The sequence below is a fragment of the Oncorhynchus mykiss genome, chromosome 21, assembly GCF_057628025.1.
Source record: "Oncorhynchus mykiss isolate SJ-2025 chromosome 21, ASM5762802v1, whole genome shotgun sequence".
Taxonomy (NCBI): domain Eukaryota; kingdom Metazoa; phylum Chordata; class Actinopteri; order Salmoniformes; family Salmonidae; genus Oncorhynchus; species Oncorhynchus mykiss.
The window spans coordinates 809,849-832,072 of NC_143042.1; the positions used below are offsets into that span (position 1 = coordinate 809,849).

Below are 22,224 nucleotides of genomic sequence, written 5' to 3' on the forward strand. Positions count from 1 at the left end.
CTCTGCTCAGCTCTAAAGGAGAATCAGTGTGTGTCTCTGCTCAGCTCTAAAGGAGCATCAGTGTGTGTGTCTCTGCTCTAGAGGAGCATCAGTGTGTGTCTCTGCTCAGCTCTAAAGGAGCATCAGTGTGTGTGTCTCTGCTCTAGAGGAGCATCAGTGTGTGTCTCTGCACAGCTCTAAAGGAGCATCAGTGTGTGTGTCTCTGCTCTAAAGGAGCATCAGTGTGTGTGTCTCTGCTCAGCTCTAAAGGAGCATCAGTGTGTGTCTCTGCTCAGCTCTAAAGGAGCATCAGTGTGTGTGTCTCTGCTCAGCTCTAAAGGAGCATCAGTGTGTGTCTCTGCTCAGCTCTAAAGGAGCATCAGTGTGTGTCTCTGCTCAGCTCTAAAGGAGCATCAGTGTGTGTGTCTCTGCTCAGCTCTAAAGGAGCATCAGTGTGTCTCTGCTCAGCTCTAGAGGAGCATCAGTGTGTGTCTCTGCTCTAAAGGAGCATCAGTGTGTGTGTCTCTGCTCTAGAGGAGCATCAGTGTGTGTCTCTGCTCTGCTCTAGAGGAGCATCAGTGTGTGTGTCTCTGCTCAGCTCTAAAGGAGCATCAGTGTGTCTCTGCTCAGCTCTAGAGGAGCATCAGTGTGTGTCTCTGCTCTAAAGGAGCATCAGTGTGTGTGTCTCTGCTCTAGAGGAGCATCAGTGTGTGTCTCTGCTCAGCTCTAGAGGAGCATCAGTGTGTCTCCAGACAGGCTGCTTTGGCTGCAGTTCAAAACAAGGTGCCGCTGCCACGTCCATCCCATGGGATTAACACACACACACACACACACACACACACACACACACACACACACACACACACACACACACACACACACACACACACACACACACACACACACACACACACACACACACACACACACACACACACACACACACACACACACACACACACACACACACACACACACACACACACACACACACACACACCAGTCCGGTCCTATGGGAGTAACTGTGGGACATCGAGAAGGACAGCAGGGCAGAAACAACAGGAACAAAACTACACAAAGAAAGGATCATAACCAGCTATCCACCGTGTCCCCTGACAACTCCTCCCCCTCTACCTCCCCCTGACAACCCCTCTACCTCCCCCTGACAACCCCTCTTCCTCTACCTCCCCCTGACAACCCCTCTACCTCCCCCTGACAACTCCTCCCCCTCTACCTCCCCCTGACAACCCCTCTTCCTCTACCTCCCCCTGACAACCCCTCTACCTCTACCTCTCCCTGACAACTCCTCCCCCTCTACCTCACCCTGACAACCCCTCTACCTCTACCTCCCCCTGACAACTCCTCCCCCTCTACCTCTACCTCCCCCTGACAACCCCTCTACCTCTACCTCCCCCTGACAACTCCTCTACCTCTACCTCTACCTCCCCCTGACAACTCCTCTACCTCTACCTCCCCCTGACAACTCCTCCCCCTCTACCTCTACCTCCCCCTGACAACCCCTCTACCTCTACCTCTACCTCCCCCTGACAACTCCTCTACCTCCCCCTGACAACTCCTCTACCTCTACCTCCCCCTGACAACTCCTCCCCCTCTACCTCTACCTCCCCCTGACAACCCCTCTACTTCTACCTCAACCTCCCTCTGACAACTCCTCTACCTCTACCTCTACCTCCCCCTGACAACCCCCCCCTCTACCTCTACCTCCCCCTGACCACTCCTCTACCTCTACCTCCCCCTGACAACTCCTCCCCCTCTACCTCTACCTCCCCCTGACAACTCCTCCCCCTCTACCTCTACCTCCCCCTGACAACTCCTCTACCTCTACCTCCCCCTGACAACCCCTCCCCCTCTACCTCTACCTCCCCCTGACAACTCATCCCCCTCTACCTCTACCTCCCCCTGACAACTCCTCTACCTCTACCTCCCCCTGACAACTCATCCCCCTCTACCTCTACCTCCCCCTGACAACTCCTCCTCCTCTACCTCCCCCTGACAACTCCTCTACCTCTACCTCCCCCTGACAACCCCTCCCCCTCTACCTCTACCTCCCCCTGACAACTCATCCCCCTCTACCTCTACCTCCCCCTGACAACTCCTCTACCTCTACCTCCCCCTGACAACTCATCCCCCTCTACCTCTACCTCCCCCTGACAACTCCTCCTCCTCTACCTCCCCCTGACAACTCCTCTACCTCTACCTCCCCCTGACAACCCCTCCCCCTCTACCTCTACCTCCCCCTGACAACTCATCCCCCTCTACCTCTACCTCCCCCTGACAACTCCTCCTCCTCTACCTCCCCCTGACAACTCCTCTACCTCTACCTCCCCCTGACAACTCATCCCCCTCTACCTCTACCTCCCCCTGACAACTCCTCTACCTCTACCTCCCCCTGACAACTCCTCCTCCTCTACCTCCCCCTGACAACTCCTCTACCTCTACCTCCCCCTGACAACTCCTCTACCTCTACCTCCCCCTGACAACTCCTCTACCTCTACCTCCCCCTAACAACTCCTCCCCCTCTACCTCTACCTCCCCCTGACAACTCCTCCCCCTCTACCTCCCCCTGACAACTCCTCCCCTCTACCTCCCCTTGACAACTCCTCCCCCTCTTGTCCCCCTGTTTCCCTTGTCCCCCTGTTGCCCTGTCCCCCTGCCCCCCTCGTCTCCCTGTTTCCCTTGTCCCCCTGCCCCCTCTCCTGGCTCTCTCTCTCCTTCCCTCCTTCCTTCCTTACCTCCCAATCACCTGGCATGGCCCTGTGGGCAGCTGGCCAGAGCAAAGGAGGGAAGGAGGGATGGAGGCATGGGAGGAGGGGGGCTGAGGGAGGAGGTGGATTGCGAGCTCTGATGCCTTCTTTCATCCTCGCAGCAGAAATAATCACCAAAGCCTACTAGCTGCCAGCCAGCCAGGAGAGGAGAGAGAGAGGGAGAGAGAGAGAGAGGGAGAGAAAGGAAAAGAGAGAGAGAGAGAGAGAGAGAGAGAGAGAGAGAGAGAGAGAGAGAGAGAGAGTGAGTTAGAGTTAGAGTTAGAGAGAGTTAGAGAGAGAGAGAGAGAGAGAGGGAGAGAAAGAGAGTTAGAGAGAGAGAGAGAAAGAAAGAGAGAGCGAGAGAGAGAGAGAGAGAGAGAGAGGCTGTCTGCCTAGGGGGAATCTGGCACAGTCCCAAGCGCTGCTCTGCTCCCTACAGGAGCTCAACCTAGATCAAAGTCACACACCGCTTTCCTGCCCTCCTTCCCCCCTTCCTCCCTCCATTTCCCCCCTCTTTTATTTTGGAGAGGAAAGAGACTGATTAGAGGTGGTATTTAAAAGAAAGACAGACAGTGTTGCTTGTTAGGAAAATAAAAAGTAATCAGGTGAGTTCTGTCAATCGGCTTTTTCATTTGATGATCGTCATCAATGTTGTTGTTGTTGTTGTTGTTGTCGTGGTGATTTCAAACACCTGCGTTTTTCTACCTACTTCGCTTGCCAGCCACCTTCGTTCTTGAACAATCGTCACCATGACTACCTGGCATCCAATCAGATGTTTGTGTCACAGCACAGGTCAGAGAGCCGCTTCTCAAAGCCATGGACAACTGTCTCTCTCAGAGCTGGCTGACCTGCTCTCTGGCTGGCTGGCTGGCTGGCTAGAGTAACAGAGAGGCTGGCTAGAGTAACAGAGAGGCTGGCTAGAGTAACAGAGAGGCTGGCTAGAGTAACAGAGAGGCTGACTGGAGTAACAGAGAGGCTGGATGGAGTAACAGAGATGTGGCTGGAGTAACAGAGAGACTGGCTAGAGTAACAGAGAGGCTGGCTGGAGTAACAGAGAGGCTGGCTAGAGTAACAGAGAGGCTGGCTGGCTGGCTGACTAGATGGCTGGATGGAGTAACAGAGAGGCAGGCTGGCTGAGTAAAAGAGAGGCTGTCTGGCTGGAGTAACAGAGAGGATTACTGTCTGGAGTAACAGAGAGGCTGGCTAGAGTAAAAGAGAGGCTGGCTGGAGTAACAGAGAGGCTGGCTGGCTGTCTGGAGTAACAGAGAGGCTGGCTGGAGTAACAGAGAGGCTGTCTGGCTGAGTAAAAGAGAGGCTGGCTGGCTGAGTAAAAGAGAGGCTGTCTGGCTGGAGTAACTGAGAGGCTGTCTGGCTGGAGTAACTGAGAGGCTGGATGGAGTAACAGAGAGGCTGTCTGGCTGGAGTAACAGAGAGGCTGGCTAGAGTAACAGAGAGGCTGGCTGGCTGGCTGGCAGACTAGATGGCTGGATGGAGTAACAGAGAGGCTGGCTGGCTGAGTAAAAGAGAGGCTGGCTGGCTGGAGTAACTGAGAGGCTGGCTGGCTGGAGTAACAGAGAGGATTACTGTCTGGAGTAACAGAGAGGCTGGCTGGCTGGAGAAACAGAGAGGCTGGCTGGCTGGAGTAATAGAGAGGCTGACTGGCTGGAGAAACAGAGAGGATTACTGTCTGGAGTAACAGAGAGGATTACTGTCTGGAGTAACAGAGGCTGGCTCGCTGGAGTAACAGAGAGGCTGGCTGGATGGAGTAACAGAGAGGCTGGCTGGCTGGAGTAACAGAGATGATTACTGTCTGGAGTAACAGAGAGGATTACTGGCTGGAGTAACAGAGGCTGGCTCGCTGGAGTAATAGAGAGGCTGACTGGCTGGAGAAACAGAGAGGCTGGCTGGATGGAGTAACAGAGAGGCTGGCTGGCTGGAGTAACAGAGAGGATTACTGTCTGGAGTAACAGAGAGGATTACTGGCTGGAGTAACAGAGGCTGGCTCGCTGGAGTAACAGAGAGGCTGGCTGGAGTAATAGAGAGGCTGACTGGCTGGAGTAATAGAGAGGCTGACTGGCTGGAGAAACAGAGAGGATCGCTGGAGTAACAGAGGCTGGCTGGCTGGAGTAACAGGGAGGCTGGCTGGAGTAACAGAGAGGCTGCCTGTCTGGAGTAACAGAGAGGCTGACTGGAGTAACAGAGAGGCTGGCTGGAGTAACAGAGAGGCTGGCTGGAGTAACAGAGAGGCTGTCTGGCTGGAGAAACAGAGAGGCTGGCTGAGTAATAGAGAGGCTGACTGGAGTAACAGAGAGGCTGAGTGGAGTAACAGAGAGACTGGATGGAGTAACATAGAGGCTGACTGGAGTAACAGAGAGGCTGCCTGGCTGGAGTAACAGAGAGGCTGGCTGGAGTAACAGAGAGACTGGCTGGAGTAACAGAGAGGCTGACTGGAGTAACAGAGAGGCTGAGTGGAGTAACAGAGAGGCTGGCTGAGTAATAGAGAGGCTGACTGGAGTAACAGAGAGGCTGAGTGGAGTAACAGAGAGGCTGGCTGGAGTAACAGAGAGGCTGTCTGGCTGGAGAAACAGAGAGGCTGGCTGAGTAATAGAGAGGCTGACTGGCTGGAGTAACAGAGAGGCTGGCTGGAGTAACAGAGAGGCTGACTGGAGTAACAGAGAGACTGGCTGGAGTAACAGAGAGGCTGGATGGAGTAACATAGAGGCTGGATGGAGTAACATAGAGGCTGACTGGAGTAACAGAGAGGCTGACTGGAGTAACAGAGAGGCTGACTGGAGTAACAGAGAGACTGGCTGGAGTAACAGAGAGGCTGGATGGAGTAACATAGAGGCTGACTGGAGTAACAGAGAGGCTGCCTGGCTGGAGTAACAGAGAGGCTGGCTGGAGTAACAGAGAGACTGGCTGGAGTAACAGAGAGACTGGCTGGAGTAACAGAGAGGCTGGCTAGAGTAACAGAGAGACTGGCTGGAGTAACAGAGAGGCTGGATGGAGTAACATAGAGGCTGACTGGAGTAACAGAGAGGCTGGCTAGAGTAACAGAGAGGCTGGCTAGAGTAACAGAGAGGCTGACTGGAGTAACAGAGAGGCTGGCTGGAGTAACAGAGAGGCTGACTGGAGTAACAGAGAGACTGGCTGGAGTAACAGAGAGGCTGGATGGAGTAACATAGAGGCTGACTGGAGTAACAGAGAGGCTGCCTGGCTGGAGTAACAGAGAGGCTGCCTGGCTGGAGTAACAGAGAGGCTGTCTGAGTAACAGAGAGGCTGGCTGGAGTAACAGAGAGACTGACTGGAGTAACAGAGATACTGGCTGGAGTAACAGAGAGGATGACTGGAGTAACAGAGAGGCTGGCTGTAGTAACAGAGAGGCTGACTGTCTGGAGTAACAGAGAGGCTGGCTGGAGTAACAGAGAGGCTGACTGGCATAACAGGGAGGCTGACTGGAGTAACAGAGAGGCTGGCTGGAGTAACAGAGAGGCTGCCTGTCTGGAGTAACAGAGAGGCTGGCTGGAGTAACAGAGAGGCTGACTGGAGTAACAGAGAGGCTGACTGGAGTAACAGAGAGGCTGACTGGAGTAACAGAGAGGCTGGCTGGAGTAACAGAGAGGCTGGCTGGAGTAACAGAGAGGCTGCCTGTCTGGAGTAACAGAGAGGCTGACTGGAGTAACAGAGAGGCTGCCTGTCTGGAGTAACAGAGAGGCTGACTGTAGTAACAGAGAGGCTGACTGTCTGGAGTAACAGACAGGCTGGCTGGAGTAACAGAGAGGCTGCCTGTCTGGAGTAACAGAGAGGCTGACTGTAGTAACAGAGAGGCTGACTGTCTGGAGTAACAGAGAGGCTGACTGTAGTAACAGAGAGGGTGACTGGAGTAACAGAGAGGCTGGCTGGAGTAACAGAGAGGCTGGCTGGAGTAACAGAGAGGCTGCCTGTCTGGAGTAACAGAGAGGCTGGCTGGAGTAACAGAGAGGCTGTCTGTCTGGAGTAACAGAGAGGCTGACTGTAGTAAAAGAGAGGATGCCTGTCTGGAGTAACAGAGAGGCTGGCTGGAGTAACAGAGGCTGGCTCGCTGGAGTAACAGAGAGGCTGGCTGGAGTAATAGAGAGGCTGACTGGCTGGAGTAATAGAGAGGCTGACTGGCTGGAGAAACAGAGAGGATCGCTGGAGTAACAGAGGCTGGCTGGCTGGAGTAACAGGGAGGCTGGCTGGAGTAACAGAGAGGCTGCCTGTCTGGAGTAACAGAGAGGCTGACTGGAGTAACAGAGAGGCTGGCTGGAGTAACAGAGAGGCTGGCTGGAGTAACAGAGAGGCTGTCTGGCTGGAGAAACAGAGAGGCTGGCTGAGTAATAGAGAGGCTGACTGGAGTAACAGAGAGGCTGAGTGGAGTAACAGAGAGACTGGATGGAGTAACATAGAGGCTGACTGGAGTAACAGAGAGGCTGCCTGGCTGGAGTAACAGAGAGGCTGGCTGGAGTAACAGAGAGACTGGCTGGAGTAACAGAGAGGCTGACTGGAGTAACAGAGAGGCTGAGTGGAGTAACAGAGAGGCTGGCTGAGTAATAGAGAGGCTGACTGGAGTAACAGAGAGGCTGAGTGGAGTAACAGAGAGGCTGGCTGGAGTAACAGAGAGGCTGTCTGGCTGGAGAAACAGAGAGGCTGGCTGAGTAATAGAGAGGCTGACTGGCTGGAGTAACAGAGAGGCTGGCTGGAGTAACAGAGAGGCTGACTGGAGTAACAGAGAGACTGGCTGGAGTAACAGAGAGGCTGGATGGAGTAACATAGAGGCTGGATGGAGTAACATAGAGGCTGACTGGAGTAACAGAGAGGCTGACTGGAGTAACAGAGAGGCTGACTGGAGTAACAGAGAGACTGGCTGGAGTAACAGAGAGGCTGGATGGAGTAACATAGAGGCTGACTGGAGTAACAGAGAGGCTGCCTGGCTGGAGTAACAGAGAGGCTGGCTGGAGTAACAGAGAGACTGGCTGGAGTAACAGAGAGACTGGCTGGAGTAACAGAGAGGCTGGCTAGAGTAACAGAGAGACTGGCTGGAGTAACAGAGAGGCTGGATGGAGTAACATAGAGGCTGACTGGAGTAACAGAGAGGCTGGCTAGAGTAACAGAGAGGCTGGCTAGAGTAACAGAGAGGCTGACTGGAGTAACAGAGAGGCTGGCTGGAGTAACAGAGAGGCTGACTGGAGTAACAGAGAGACTGGCTGGAGTAACAGAGAGGCTGGATGGAGTAACATAGAGGCTGACTGGAGTAACAGAGAGGCTGCCTGGCTGGAGTAACAGAGAGGCTGCCTGGCTGGAGTAACAGAGAGGCTGTCTGAGTAACAGAGAGGCTGGCTGGAGTAACAGAGAGACTGACTGGAGTAACAGAGATACTGGCTGGAGTAACAGAGAGGATGACTGGAGTAACAGAGAGGCTGGCTGTAGTAACAGAGAGGCTGACTGTCTGGAGTAACAGAGAGGCTGGCTGGAGTAACAGAGAGGCTGACTGGCATAACAGGGAGGCTGACTGGAGTAACAGAGAGGCTGGCTGGAGTAACAGAGAGGCTGCCTGTCTGGAGTAACAGAGAGGCTGGCTGGAGTAACAGAGAGGCTGACTGGAGTAACAGAGAGGCTGACTGGAGTAACAGAGAGGCTGACTGGAGTAACAGAGAGGCTGGCTGGAGTAACAGAGAGGCTGGCTGGAGTAACAGAGAGGCTGCCTGTCTGGAGTAACAGAGAGGCTGACTGGAGTAACAGAGAGGCTGCCTGTCTGGAGTAACAGAGAGGCTGACTGTAGTAACAGAGAGGCTGACTGTCTGGAGTAACAGACAGGCTGGCTGGAGTAACAGAGAGGCTGCCTGTCTGGAGTAACAGAGAGGCTGACTGTAGTAACAGAGAGGCTGACTGTCTGGAGTAACAGAGAGGCTGACTGTAGTAACAGAGAGGGTGACTGGAGTAACAGAGAGGCTGGCTGGAGTAACAGAGAGGCTGGCTGGAGTAACAGAGAGGCTGCCTGTCTGGAGTAACAGAGAGGCTGGCTGGAGTAACAGAGAGGCTGTCTGTCTGGAGTAACAGAGAGGCTGACTGTAGTAAAAGAGAGGATGCCTGTCTGGAGTAACAGAGAGGCTGGCTGGAGTAACAGAGAGGCTGCCTGTCTGGAGTAACAGAGAGGCTGGCTGGAGTAACAGAGAGGCTGCCTGTCTGGAGTAACAGAGAGGCTGACTGGAGTAACAGAGAGGCTGACTGGAGTAACAGAGAGGCTGTCTGGCTGGAGAAACAGAGAGGCTGGCTGAGTAATAGAGAGGCTATCTGGCTGGAGAAACAGAGAGGCTCGCTGGAGTAACAGAGAGGCTATCTGGCTGGAGAAACAGAGAGGCTGGCTGAGTAATAGAGAGGCTATCTGGCTGGAGAAACAGAGAGGCTCGCTGGAGTAACAGGGAGGCTGGCTGGAGTAACAGAGAGGATTACTGTCTGGAGTAACAGAGAGCCTGGCTGGAGTAACAGAGAGGCTGGCTGGAGTAACAGAGAGGCTAGCTGGAGTAACAGGGAGGCTGGCTGGAGTAACAGAGAGGATTACTGTCTGGAGTAACAGAGAGGCTGGCTGGAGTAACAGAGAGGCTGGCTGGAGTAACAGAGAGGCTGGCTGGAGTAACAGAGAGGCTGGCTGGAGAAACAGAGAGGCTGACTGACTGACTGTTTGGCTGAAACTGTTTTTCGGCGCAGAGGGCAGTCCCAAGAAACTACTCCAACCTTCTCATCCGCCTCACCTCCCTCTTCATCCCATCACCAGACCTCTCATCCTCCCTCTTCATCCCTTTACCTAAACTCTCTCCTCCCACCTATCCACCTCCCATCACCATACATCTTTCCTCTCATTCCCCTTTTCTCCCCTCCTCTAGTCCAAACCACCTCCTCTCCTGTCCTGTCCCAGCCCTGGAGACCTGCATGTTTTAATTGATTACTAGTTGATACAGTGCCAGGTTAGGCATCCTGGCTGAGTGTCTATACTTCCCTCCATCCTTCCCTTCTCTATCTCCCTCTCTTTCTATACCTCCCTCCATCCTTCCCTTCTCTCTCTATACTTCCCTCCATCCTTCCCTTCTCTCTGTCTTTACTCCTGGCCATGTGTTTTCACCAGGGCTCAGGCATTGTGGGTCCGATGTAGGGTTTCCCTCCCTCCCTGCCTCCCTCCCTCTCTCTCTCTCCCCCTCCCTGCCTCCCTCCCTCTCTCCCTCCCTGCCTGCCTTCCTCCCCCCCCCTCCCTGCCTCCCCCCTCCCTCCCTCTCCCCCTCCCTCCCTGCCTGCCTCCCTCCCTCCCCCCCTCCCTCTCTCCCTCTCTCCCTCCCTCCCTCCCCCCTCCCTGCCTCCCTCCCTGCCTGCCGGCCTCCCTACCTCCCCCCCTCCCTCTCTCTTTCCCTCCCTCCCTCCCTCTCTCCCCCCTCCCTGCCTCCCTCCCTCCCTCCCTCTCTGCCTCTCTCCCTCCCTGTCCAGTCCCAAGCAGCAGGCAACGTGGCTACTTATAGCGCCTTCATAAATCAAGCTGTCATTTTCCCGTCATGCTCGTTGGATTGCTGAGGCTCGTGGCGAATCGACTCGCAAGAGCTCTGCTCCCCACAAACTTTTGGGAAAGGGGGAGATGCAGAGAGAGAGAGAATGGCAGTGAGAGAGAGAGGCGGGAGGACAGTGAAAGAAGGAGAAAGAGGAGGGGGGGGACAGAGAAAGAGAGAGAGAGAGAGAGGCGGGAAGACAGAGGAGGAAGGAGAAAGAGGAGAGGGGGGACTGAGAAAGAGGGAGAGCGAGAGCAAGAGCGAGACAGAGAGAGAGAGAGAGAGAGAGAGAGAGAGAGAGAGAGAGAGAGCGAGACAGAGAGAGAGAGAGACAGAGAGAGAGAGAGAGAGAGAGAGAGAGAGACAGAGAGAGAGACAGAGAGAGAGCGAGACAGAGAGAGAGACAGAGAGAGAGCGAGAGAGAGGGGTGGGGAAAGAGAGAGAGAGAGAGGGGTGGGGAAAGAGAGAGAGAGAAAGAGGAGAGAGAGCGAGACAGAGAGAGAGAAAGAGATAGAGAGAGAGAGAAGGAGAGGGAGAGAGGAGAGAGAGAGAGAGAGAGAGAGAGAAGGAGAGAGAGAACTAGCATTGTGTTCAGTATTGAGTCAGGACTGAGGAAACTAGAGGAAACTAACACATCGTTTTATACGGTTCCAGGTGTGACAGACAGGGTAGCAAATGTCTGCATATCTGGTGGTGCGTTGAGCTGTTTACTAGAGTAACATACTAGAACAGAGTGTGGAAAAGTAGAGAGACTCTAAAACATGCTGAGAAACATGATGGGCTTTCCCAGTTCAGCAGTAAGGCTTCTACACAGTAGCTGACTGCCGCTGGAAATACTAGGTTAGGTTAATGCTAGGTTAGGTTAATCCTAGGTTAGGTTAATGCTAGGTTAGGTTAATGCTAGGTTAGGTTAATGCAAGGTTAGGTTAATGCTAGGTTAATGCAAGGTTAGGTTAATGCTAGGTTAGGTTAATACTAGGTTAGATTAACGCTAGGTTAATGCTAGGTTAATGCTAGGTTAATGCAATGTTAAGTTAATGCTAGGTTAATGCTAGGTTAAGTTAATGCTAGGGTAGGTTACTGCTAGGTTAATGCTAGGTTAGATTAATACTAGGGCTAGGTTAATGCTAGGTTAGATTAATACTGGGGCTAGGTTAATGCTAGGTTAGATTAATATTAGGGCTAGGTTAATGCTAGGTTAATGCTAGGTTAAGTTACTGCTAGGTTAATGCTAGGTTAATGCTAGGTTAGATTAATACTAGGGCTTGGTTAATGCTAGGTTAGATTAATACTAGGGCTAGGTTAATGCTAGGTTAGATTAATACTGGGGCTAGGTTAATGCTAGGTTAGATTAATATTAGGGCTAGGTTAATGCTAGGTTAATGCTAGGTTAAGTTACTGCTAGGTTAATGCTAGGTTAATGCTAGGTTAGATTAATACTAGGGCTAGGTTAATGCTAGGTTAGATTAATACTAGGGCTATGTTAATGCTAGGTTAATGCTAGGTTAGATTAATACTAGGGCTAGGTTAATGCTAGGTTAATGCTAGGTTAGGTTACTGCTAGGTTAATGCTAGGCTAGGTTACTGCTAGGGCTAGGTTAATGCTAGGTTAGGTTAATGCTAGGTTAGGTTCCTGCTAGGTTAATTCTAGGTTAGGTTACTGCTAGGTTAATGCTAGGTTAGATTAATACTAGGGCTGGGTTAATGCTAGGTTAATGCTAGGTTAGGTTAATACTATGGCTAGGTTAATGCTAGGTTAGGTTACTGCTAGGTTAATGCTAGGTTAATGCTAGGTTAGATTAATACTAGGGCTAGGTTAATGCTAGGTTAGATTAATACTAGGGCTAGGTTAATGCTAGGTTAGGTTACTGCTAGGTTAATGTTAGGTTATATTAATACTAGGGTTAGGTTAATGCTAGGTTAATGTTAGGTTATATTAATACTAGGGCTAGGTTAATGCTAGGTTAATGCTAGGTTAGATTAATACTAGGGCTAGGTTAATGCTAGGTTAATGCTAGGTTAGGTTACTGCTAGGTTAATGCTAGGTTAATGCTAGGTTAATGCTAGATTAGATTAATACTGGGGCTAGGTTAATGCTAGGTTAGATTAATACTGGGGCTAGGTTAATGCTAGGTTAGATTAATACTGGGGCTAGGTTAATGCTAGGTTAGATTAATACTAGGGCTAGGTTAATTCTAGGTTAGATTAATACTGGGGCTAGGTTAATGCAAGGTTAGATTAATACTAGGGTTAGGTTAATGCTAGGTTAATGCTAGGTTAGGTTACTGCTAGGTTAGATTAATACTAGGGCTAGGTTAATGCTAGGTTAATGCTAGGTTAGATTAATACTAGGGCTAGGTTAATGCTAGGTTAGATTAAAACTAGGGCTAGGTTAATGCTAGGTTATCTCCAGGTTAGGGAGAGGGTGAAGTGTTAGGGAGTCAGGGGGCTGACCCGACACACACTCTCACCCCAAACAAGCTGAGAGTGGGTAAGGAGCTGACCCCACACACAGCTCACACACACACACACTCTCATCTTACACACCCCCTCTGTCCCTCACCCCTCACCCCTCAGCACCCCACACACCCTCTACAGAGCAGAGTCATCCCTCTCACCACGTGGTCAGAAACCCACTCATGAGAGGGAAGAAGAGGAGAGAAGGAGAGGAATAGAGAGAACAAGGGAGAGGGATAAGAGAGAAGGAGAGGAATAGAGAGAACAAGGGAGAGGGTTAAGAGAGAGAGAGGAGGGAGAGATACAGAGAGAAAGAGAGAGAGAGAGCGAGAGAGAGAGAAAGAGAGATATACAGAGAGAAAGAGAGAGAGCAAAAGAGAGAGAGAAAGAGAGAGAGAGAAAGAGAGAAAGAGAGAGGGAAATAGAGATATACAGAGAGAAATAGAGAGAGAGAAGAGAGAAAGAGAGTGAGAGAAAGAAAGAGAAAGAGGGAAATAGAGATATACAGAGAGAAAGAGAGAAAGAGAGAGAGCAAAAGAGAGAGAAAGAGATATATAGAGAGAAAGAGAGAGAGAAAGAGAGAGAGAGAAAGAGAGAGAGAGAGGGAAATAGAGATATAAAGAGAGAGAAAGAGAGATATACAGAGAGAAAGAGAGAGAGAAAGAGAGAGAGGGAAAGAGAGAGAGGGAAAGAGAGAGGGAAATAGAGATATAAAGAGAGAAAGAGAGAGAGAAAGAGAGAGAGAGGGAAATAGAGATATAAAGAGAGAGAAAGAGAGATATACAGAGAGAAAGAGAGAGAAAGAGAGAGAGGGAAAGAGAGAGGGAAAGAGAGAGGGAAATAGAGATATAAAGAGAGAAAGAGAGAGAGAAAGAGAGAGAGAGGGAAATAGAGATATACAGAGAGAAAGAGAGAGAGGGAAATATAGATATAACGAGAGAGAGAGGGAAATAGAGATATACAGAGAGAAAGAGAGAGAGAAAGAGAGGGAAATAGAGATATACAGAGAGAAAGAGAGAGAGAGGGAAATAGAGATATACAGAGAGAGAAAAGTAATGATGGAAGGTGACAGAAGTCCTCCACCTGTTCTACTCTCTCACCCCTCCTCACCTCCCTCACCCCTCCTCATCATGACTGTCCTGGCCTTGTCACAACAGCTGAAACAATGTCCCCAAACAGACTTCACTTCTCCCCCTCCCTGTCTCCCCTGAATCTCATATGACCAATCCAGCCACCGACCCAAGCCATAGAAAAGAGGCCAGTGGAGTCAGGAGATTTCATGGGGCTGGAGGCTGAACTGAAGAACTGGCTGGAGGAATGGGGGGGGATGGGGAGGAGGATGGGGCTGGAGGCTGAACTGTAGAACTGGCTGGAGGAATGGGGGGGGGGGGGGGGGGGGGATTGGGGAGGTATGCAACGACCCATGCAGTCCCCTGAGTCTTCAAATACTGCCATTAACATCCAGCCATATGTTGTTACACACAGACACACAGACCCCGTCTGGAGTTACAGGCACTTCCTCTCTGCAGCTCAGTCAACTGAAAATACTATCCATCCCCTCCTAACCACGCACTGCAAACACCTAGAAGCACAGACTGTCTGGAATCACAGCCACTTCCTCTCTGCAGCTCAGTCAACTGAAAACACCATCCATCCCCTCCAAACCACGCACTGCAAACACCTAGAAGCACAGACTGTCTGGAATCACAGGCACTTCCTCTCTGCAGCTCAGGCAACTGAAAACACCATCCATCCCCTCCTAATCACGCACTGCAAACACTTAGAAGCACAGACTGTCTGAATTATGCTGAACCTTTCCCACTATGTATACCAGGTTAACTGAGGGACAGACAGTGTGGTGAAGAAGGAGCAACAGCACCTCTTTAATCTCAGGAGGCTGAAGAAATTCAGCTCGGCCCCTAACTTCTACAGATGCACCATTGAGAGCATCGTGTCGTGCTGTATCACCGCCTGGTATGGCAATCGCACCGTCCACAAACGCAGGAGACATGTGAGATGGTGCGGTCAGCCTAACGCATCACCGGGGGGCACACTGCCTGCCCTCCAGGACAACTACAGCCCCCGGTGTCACAGGAAGGCCAAGGATATCATTAAGGACCTCAGCCACCCGATCCAAGACCTGTTCACCCAAATATCATCTAGATGGCGAGGTCAGTACAGGTGCATCAAAGCTGGAACCAATATTCAGAAAAACAGCTTCTATCTCCAGGCCATCAGACTGTTAAATAGTTCAGGGCAGGTAACTAGCTTCCCCCCAGTACCCTGCCCTGAACCTTAGTCACTGTTACTAGCCTCCCCCCAGTACCCTGCCCTGAACCTTAGTCACTGTTACTAGCCTCCCCCCAGTACCCTGCCCTGAACCTTAGTCACTGTTACTAGCCTCCCCCCAGTACCCTGCCCTGAACCTTAGTCACTGTTACTAGCCTCCCCTAGTAACCTGCCCTGAACTATAGTCACTGTTACTAGCCTCCCCCCAGTACCCTGCCCTGAACCTTAGTCACTGTTACTAGCCTCCCCCAGTACCCTGCCCTGAACTATAGTCACTGTTACTAGCCTCCCCCAGTACCCTGCCCTGAACCTTAGTCACTGTTACTAGCCTCCCCCAGTACCCTGCCCTGAACCTTAGTCACTGTTACTAGCCTCCCCCAGTACCCTGCCCTGAACTATAGTCACTGTTACTAGCCTCCCCCAGTACCCTGCCCTGAACTATAGTCACTGTTACTAGCCTCCCCCAGTACCCTGCCCTGAACTATAGTCACTGTTACTAGCCTCCCCCAGTACCCTGCCCTGAACCTTAGTCACTGTTACTAGCCTCCCCCAGTACCCTGCCCTGAACTATAGTCACTGTTACTAGCCTCCCCCCAGTACCCTGCCCTGAACCTTAGTCACTGTTACTAGCCTCCCCCCAGTACCCTGCCCTGAACTATAGTCACTGTTACTAGCCTCCCCCCAGTACCCTGCCCTGAACCTTAGTCACTGTTACTAGCCTCCCCCCAGTACCCTGCCCTGAACCTTAGTCACTGTTACTAGCCTCCCCCCAGTACCCTGCCCTGAACTATAGTCACTGTTACTAGCCTCCCCCAGTACCCTGCCCTGAACCTTAGTCACTGTTACTAGCCTCCCCTAGTAACCTGCCCTGAACTATAGTCACTGTTACTAGCCTCCCCCCAGTACCCTGCCCTGAACCTTAGTCACTGTTACTAGCCTCCCCCAGTACCCTGCCCTGAACCTTAGTCACTGTTACTAGCCTCCCCTAGTACCTGCCCTGAACTATAGTCACTGTTACTAGCCTCCCCCAGTACCCTGCCCTGAACCTTAGTCACTGTTACTAGCCTCCCTAGTACCCTGCCCTGAACTATAGTCACTGTTACTAGCCTCCCCCAGTACCCTGCCCTGAACCTTAGTCACTGTTACTAGCCTCCCCCAGTACCTGCCCTGAACCTTAGTCACTGTTACTAGCCTCCCCCAGTACCCTGCCCTGAACATTAGTCACTGTTACTAGCCTCCCCCAGTACCCTGCCCTGAACCTTAGTCACTGTTACTAGCCTCCCGCAGTACCCTGCCCTGAACCTTGGTCACTGTTACTAGCCTCCCCCATTACCCTGCCCTGAACCTTAGTCACTGTTACTAGCCTCCCCCAGTACCCTGCACTGAACCTTAGTCACTGTTACTAGCCTCCCCCAGTACCCTGCCCTGAACCTTAGTCACTGTTACTAACCTCCCCCCAGTACCCTGCCCTAAACTATAGTCACTGTTACTAGCCTCCCCCAGTACCCTGCCCTAAACTATAGTCACTGTTACTAGCCTCCCCCCAGTACCCTGCCCTGAACCTTAGTCACTGTTACTAGCCTCCCCCCAGTACCCTGCCCTGACCCTTAGTCACTGTTACTAGCCTCCCCCCAGTACCCTGCCCCGAACCTTGGTCACTGTTACTAGCCTCCCCCCAGTACCCTGCCCTGAACTATAGTCATGTTACTAGCCTCCACCCAGTACCCTGCCCTGAACTATAGTCACTGTTACTAGCCTCCCCCCAGTACCCTGCCCTGAACTATAGTCATGTTACTAGCCTCCACCCAGTACCCTGCCCTGAACTATAGTCACTGTTACTAGCCTCCCCCCAGTACCCTGCCCTGAACTATAGTCACTGTTACTAGCCTCCCCCCAGTACCCTGCCCCGAACCTTGGTCACTGTTACTAGCCTCCCCCCAGTACCCTGCCCTGAACTATAGTCATGTTACTAGCCTCCACCCAGTATCCTGCCCTGAACTATAGTCACTGTTACTAGCCTCCCCCAGTACCCTGCCCTGAACCTTAGTCACTGTTACTAGCCTCCCCCCAGTACCCTGCCCTGAACCTTAGTCACTGTTACTAGCCTCCCCCCAGTACCCTGCCCTGAACCTTAGTCACTGTTACTAGCCTCCCCCAGTACCCTGCCCTGAACCTTAGTCACTGTTACTAGCCTCCCCCAGTACCCTGCCCTGAACCTTAGTCACTGTTACTAGCCTCCCCCAGTACCCTGCCCTGAACCTTAGTCACAGTTACTAGCCTCCCCCCAGTACCCTGCCCTGAACCTTAGTCACTGTTACTAGCCTCCCCCAGTACCCTGCCCTGAACTATAGTCATGTTACTAGCCTCCCCCCAGTACCCTGCCCTGAACTATAGTCACTGTTACTAGCCTCCCCCAGTACCCTGCCCTGAACCTTAGTCACTGTTACTAGCCTCCCCCATTACCCTGCCCGAACCTTAGTCACTGTTACTAGCCTCCCCCCAGTACCCTGCCCTGAACCTTAGTCACTGTTACTAGCTCCCCCCAGTACCCTGCCCTGAACCTTAGTCACTGTTACTAGCCTCCCCCAGTACCCTGCCCTGAACCTTAGTCACTGTTACTAGCCTCCCCCCAGTGCCCTGCCCTGAACCTTAGTCACTGTTACTAGCCTCCCCCCAGTACCCTGCCCTGAACCTTAGTCACTGTAACTAGCCTCCCCCCAGTACCCTGCCCTGAACCTTAGTCACTGTTACTAGCCTCCCCCCAGTACCCTGCCCTGAACCTTAGAGCATGCTGCCCTGTGGACATAGAGTCCTTGAACACTGGTGACTTGAATAATGTTTCCATACTGTTTAACCCACGTTAGACTGTATTTTAGCGATGGCTCACCCTACTGTTTAACCCACGTTAGACTGTATTCTAGCGATGGCTCACCCTACTGTTTAACCCACGTTAGACTGTATTCTAGCGATGGCTCACCATACTGTTTAACCCACGTTAGACTGTATTCTAGCGATGGCTCACCATACTGTTTAACCCACGTTAGACTGTATTCTAGCGATTGCTCACCATACTGTTTAACCCACGTTAGACTGTATTCTAGCGATGGCTCACCCTACTGTTTAACCCACGTTAGACTGTATTCTAGCGATTGCTCACCCTACTGTTTAACCCACGTTAGACTGTAGTCTAGCGATGGCTCACCCTACTGTTTAACCCACGTTAGACTGTATTCTAGCGATGGCTCACCCTACTGTTTAACCCACGTTAGACTGTATTCTAGCGATGGCTCACCACAGACAACATGTTTAGTATCTGGATTATGTGTGTGTTGTTTTCATTGCTAGGTATTACTGCTGGAGCTACAAACACAAACATTTAGCTGCACCTACGATAACATCTGCTGACCTGTGTCTGTACAGAACCGGGTGCGATGTGGGGACAGATCCCAGCTGTAGATATGTGATTGGGAACAGCAGGAGTAGTGGAGCACCTGTGTTCAGCAGTGAGTCATAACGCACGCACGCACGCACGCACACATACACACACACACACACACACACGCCGAGACATTGGGTATTGAGAAGTTTAGTCTAACTGTTTGTCACAGATGTGGAGTCTGACAGACGCTCTTGGTTTAACTTAAGAATGTTTTACCTTTTAGCGCCTCTCTCCTCTCTCTCTCCCTCTCTCTCTCTCTCTCCTCTCTCTCTCTCTCTCTCTCTCTCTCTCTCTCTCTTCTCTCTCTCTCTCTCTCTCTCTCTCTCTCTCTCTCTCTCTCTCTCTCTCTCTCTCTCTCTCTCTCTCTCTCTCTCTCTCTCTCTCTCTCTCTCTCTCTCTCCTCTCTCTCTCTCTCTCTCTCTCTCTCTCTCTCTCTCTCTCTCTCTCTCTCTCTCTCTCTCTCTCTCTCTCTCTCTCTCTCTCTCTCTCTCTCTCTCTCTCTCTTCTCAACATTTTCTAGGCTGCTAGTCCTGAAGCACATTCTGACCACACAGTGGATTGACTGTTGCAACCGTAACACACACACACAAACCCACACCCGCACAAAAACACACAACAAAAACACTTTTACAGATGCACAATTGAGAGCATCCTGTCGGGCTGTATCACCGCCTGGTACAGCAACTGCTCCGCCCACAACCGTAAGGCTCTCCAGAGGGTCGTGAGGTCTGCACAACGCATCACCGGGGGGCAAACTACCTGCCCTCCAGGACACCTACACCACCCGATGTCACAGGAAGGCCATAAAGATCATGAAGGACAACAACCACCCGAGCACTGCCTGTTCACCCCGCTATCATCCAGAAGGCGAGGTCAGTACAGGTGCATCAAAGCTGGGACCGAGAGACTGTAAAACAGCTTCTATCTCAAGGCCATCAGACTGTTAAACAGCCACCACTAACATTGAGTGGCCGCTGCCAACACACTGACTCAGATCTCTAGCCACTTTAATAATGGAAAAATTGATGTAATAAATGTATCACTAGTCACTTAAACAATGTCACTTTATATAATGTTTACATACCCTACATTACTCATCTCATATGTATATACTGTACTCTATACCAACTACTGCATCTTGCCATCTTTATGTAATAAATGTATCACTAGTCACTTTAAACAATTCCACTTTATATAATGTTTACATACCCTACATTAGTCATCTCATATGTATATACTGTACTCTATACCATCTACTGCATCTTGTCTATGCCGTTCGGCCATCGCTCATCCATATATTTATATGTACATATTCTGATTCATTCCTTTACACTTGTGTGTATAAGATAGTTGTTGTGAAATTGTTAGATTACTTGTTAGATATTACTGCAGGGTCGGAAACTAGAAGCACCAGCATTTCGCTACACTCGCATTAACATCTGCTAAACATGTGTATGTGACCAATAAAATTTGATTTGATTTGATTTGACACAAACACACCAATCACACACAAACCACACGCACACACCCACAACACACACACACACACTCACACACACCCACACAAACACACTCACTCACACACACTCACTCACACACAAACCCACACGCACACACCCACACAAACACACTCACTCACACACACCCACACAAACACACTTACTCACACACAAACCCACACGCACACACCCACACAACACACACACACTCACTCACACACACCCACACAAACACACTCACTCACACACACTCACTCACACACAAACCCACACGCACACACCCACACAAACACACTCACTCACACACAAACAAACCCACACGCACACACCCACACAAACACACTCACTCACACACAAACCCACACGCACACACCCACACAAACACACTCACTCACACACAAACCCACACGCACACACCCACACAAACACACACACTCACACACACCCACACAAACACACCCACACAAACACACTCACTCACACACAAACCCACACGCACACACCCACACAAACACACACATTCACTCACACACAAACCCACACGCACACACCCACACTCACTCACACACAAACCCACACACACACACACAAACACACACACACACTCACACACACACACCCACACGCACACACCCACACAAACACACTCACTCACACACAAACCCACACGCACACACCCACACAAACACACACACTCACACACACCCACACAAACACACTCACTCACACACAAACCCACACAAACACACTCACTCACACACAAACCCACACGCACACACCCACACAAACACATTCACTCACACACAAACCCACACGCACACACCCACACAAACACACTCACTCACACACACCCACACAAACACACTCACTCACCACAAATATGATTTGATTTGATTTGACACAAACACACTCAATCACACACAAACCCACACGCACACACCCAAACAAACACACTCACTCACACACACCCACACAAACACACTTACTCACACACAAACCCACACGCACACACCCACACGCACACACCCACACAAACACATTCACTCACACACAAACCCACACGCACACACACCCACACAAACACACTCACTCACACACACACCCACACAAACACACTCACTCACCACAAATATGATTTTATTTGATTTGACACAAACACACTCAATCACACACAAACCCACACGCACACACCCAAACACACACACTCACTCACACACACCCACACAAACACACTCACTCACACACACTCACTCACACACAAACCCACACGCACACACCCACACAAACACACTCACTCACACACAAACCCACACGCACACACACACAAACACACACACTCACACACACCCACACAAACACACCCACACAAACACACTCACTCACACACAAACCCACACGCACACACCCACACAAACACACTCACTCACACACAAACCCACACGCACACACCCACACAAACACACACACTCACACACACCCACACAAACACACCCACACAAACACACTCACTCACACACAAACCCACACAAACACACTCACTCACACACAAACCCACACGCACACACCCACACAACACACTCACTCACACACAAACCCAACACGCACACACCCACACAAACACACACATTCACTCACACACAAACCCACACGCACACACCCACACAAACACACACACACACACTCACTCACACACAAACCCACACGCACACACCCACACAAACACACTCACTCACACACAAACCCACACGCACACACCCACACAAACACACACACACTCACTCACACACAAACCCACACGCACACACCCACACAAACACACACACTCACTCACACACAAACCCACACGCACACACCCACACAAACACACTCACTCACACACAAACCCACACGCACACACCCACACAAACACACACACCACACAAACACACCCACACAAACACACTCACTCACACACAAACCCACACAAACACACTCACTCACACACAAACCCACACGCACACACCCACACAAACACACTCACACACAAACCCACACGCACACACCCACACAAACACTCACTCACACACACCCACACAAACACACTCACTCACACACACATCCACACTTTCAAACACTGTAACAAACATATATTTTGAGTGTTTCCACATTCTATAAAGTCAACTCCCTCTTTCTCTCTGTCTCTGAGTGTTTGTTCATTCACTGTAGCTGTGGTGCGTTGTGCTCTGCTGCCTCTCTCCTCCTGCTCC

The 22,224-nt window shown here is 51.2% G+C and overlaps 1 protein-coding gene and 1 long non-coding RNA gene across 3 annotated transcripts in view; one reads left to right on the top strand and one right to left on the bottom strand.

The window, feature by feature from the left end:
• LOC149972931 (protein Wnt-5b-like) overlaps window positions 1-22,224 on the bottom strand; it is a 178,362-nt gene that overhangs the window by 120,566 nt on the left and 35,572 nt on the right. The window lies entirely within an intron of this gene.
• Window positions 14,740-19,212, top strand: LOC118942822 (uncharacterized). Its single transcript, XR_005038451.2, has 3 exons — window positions 14,740-14,922; window positions 18,461-18,543; window positions 19,000-19,212. It is a non-coding gene; the product is annotated as an uncharacterized LOC118942822 (long non-coding RNA).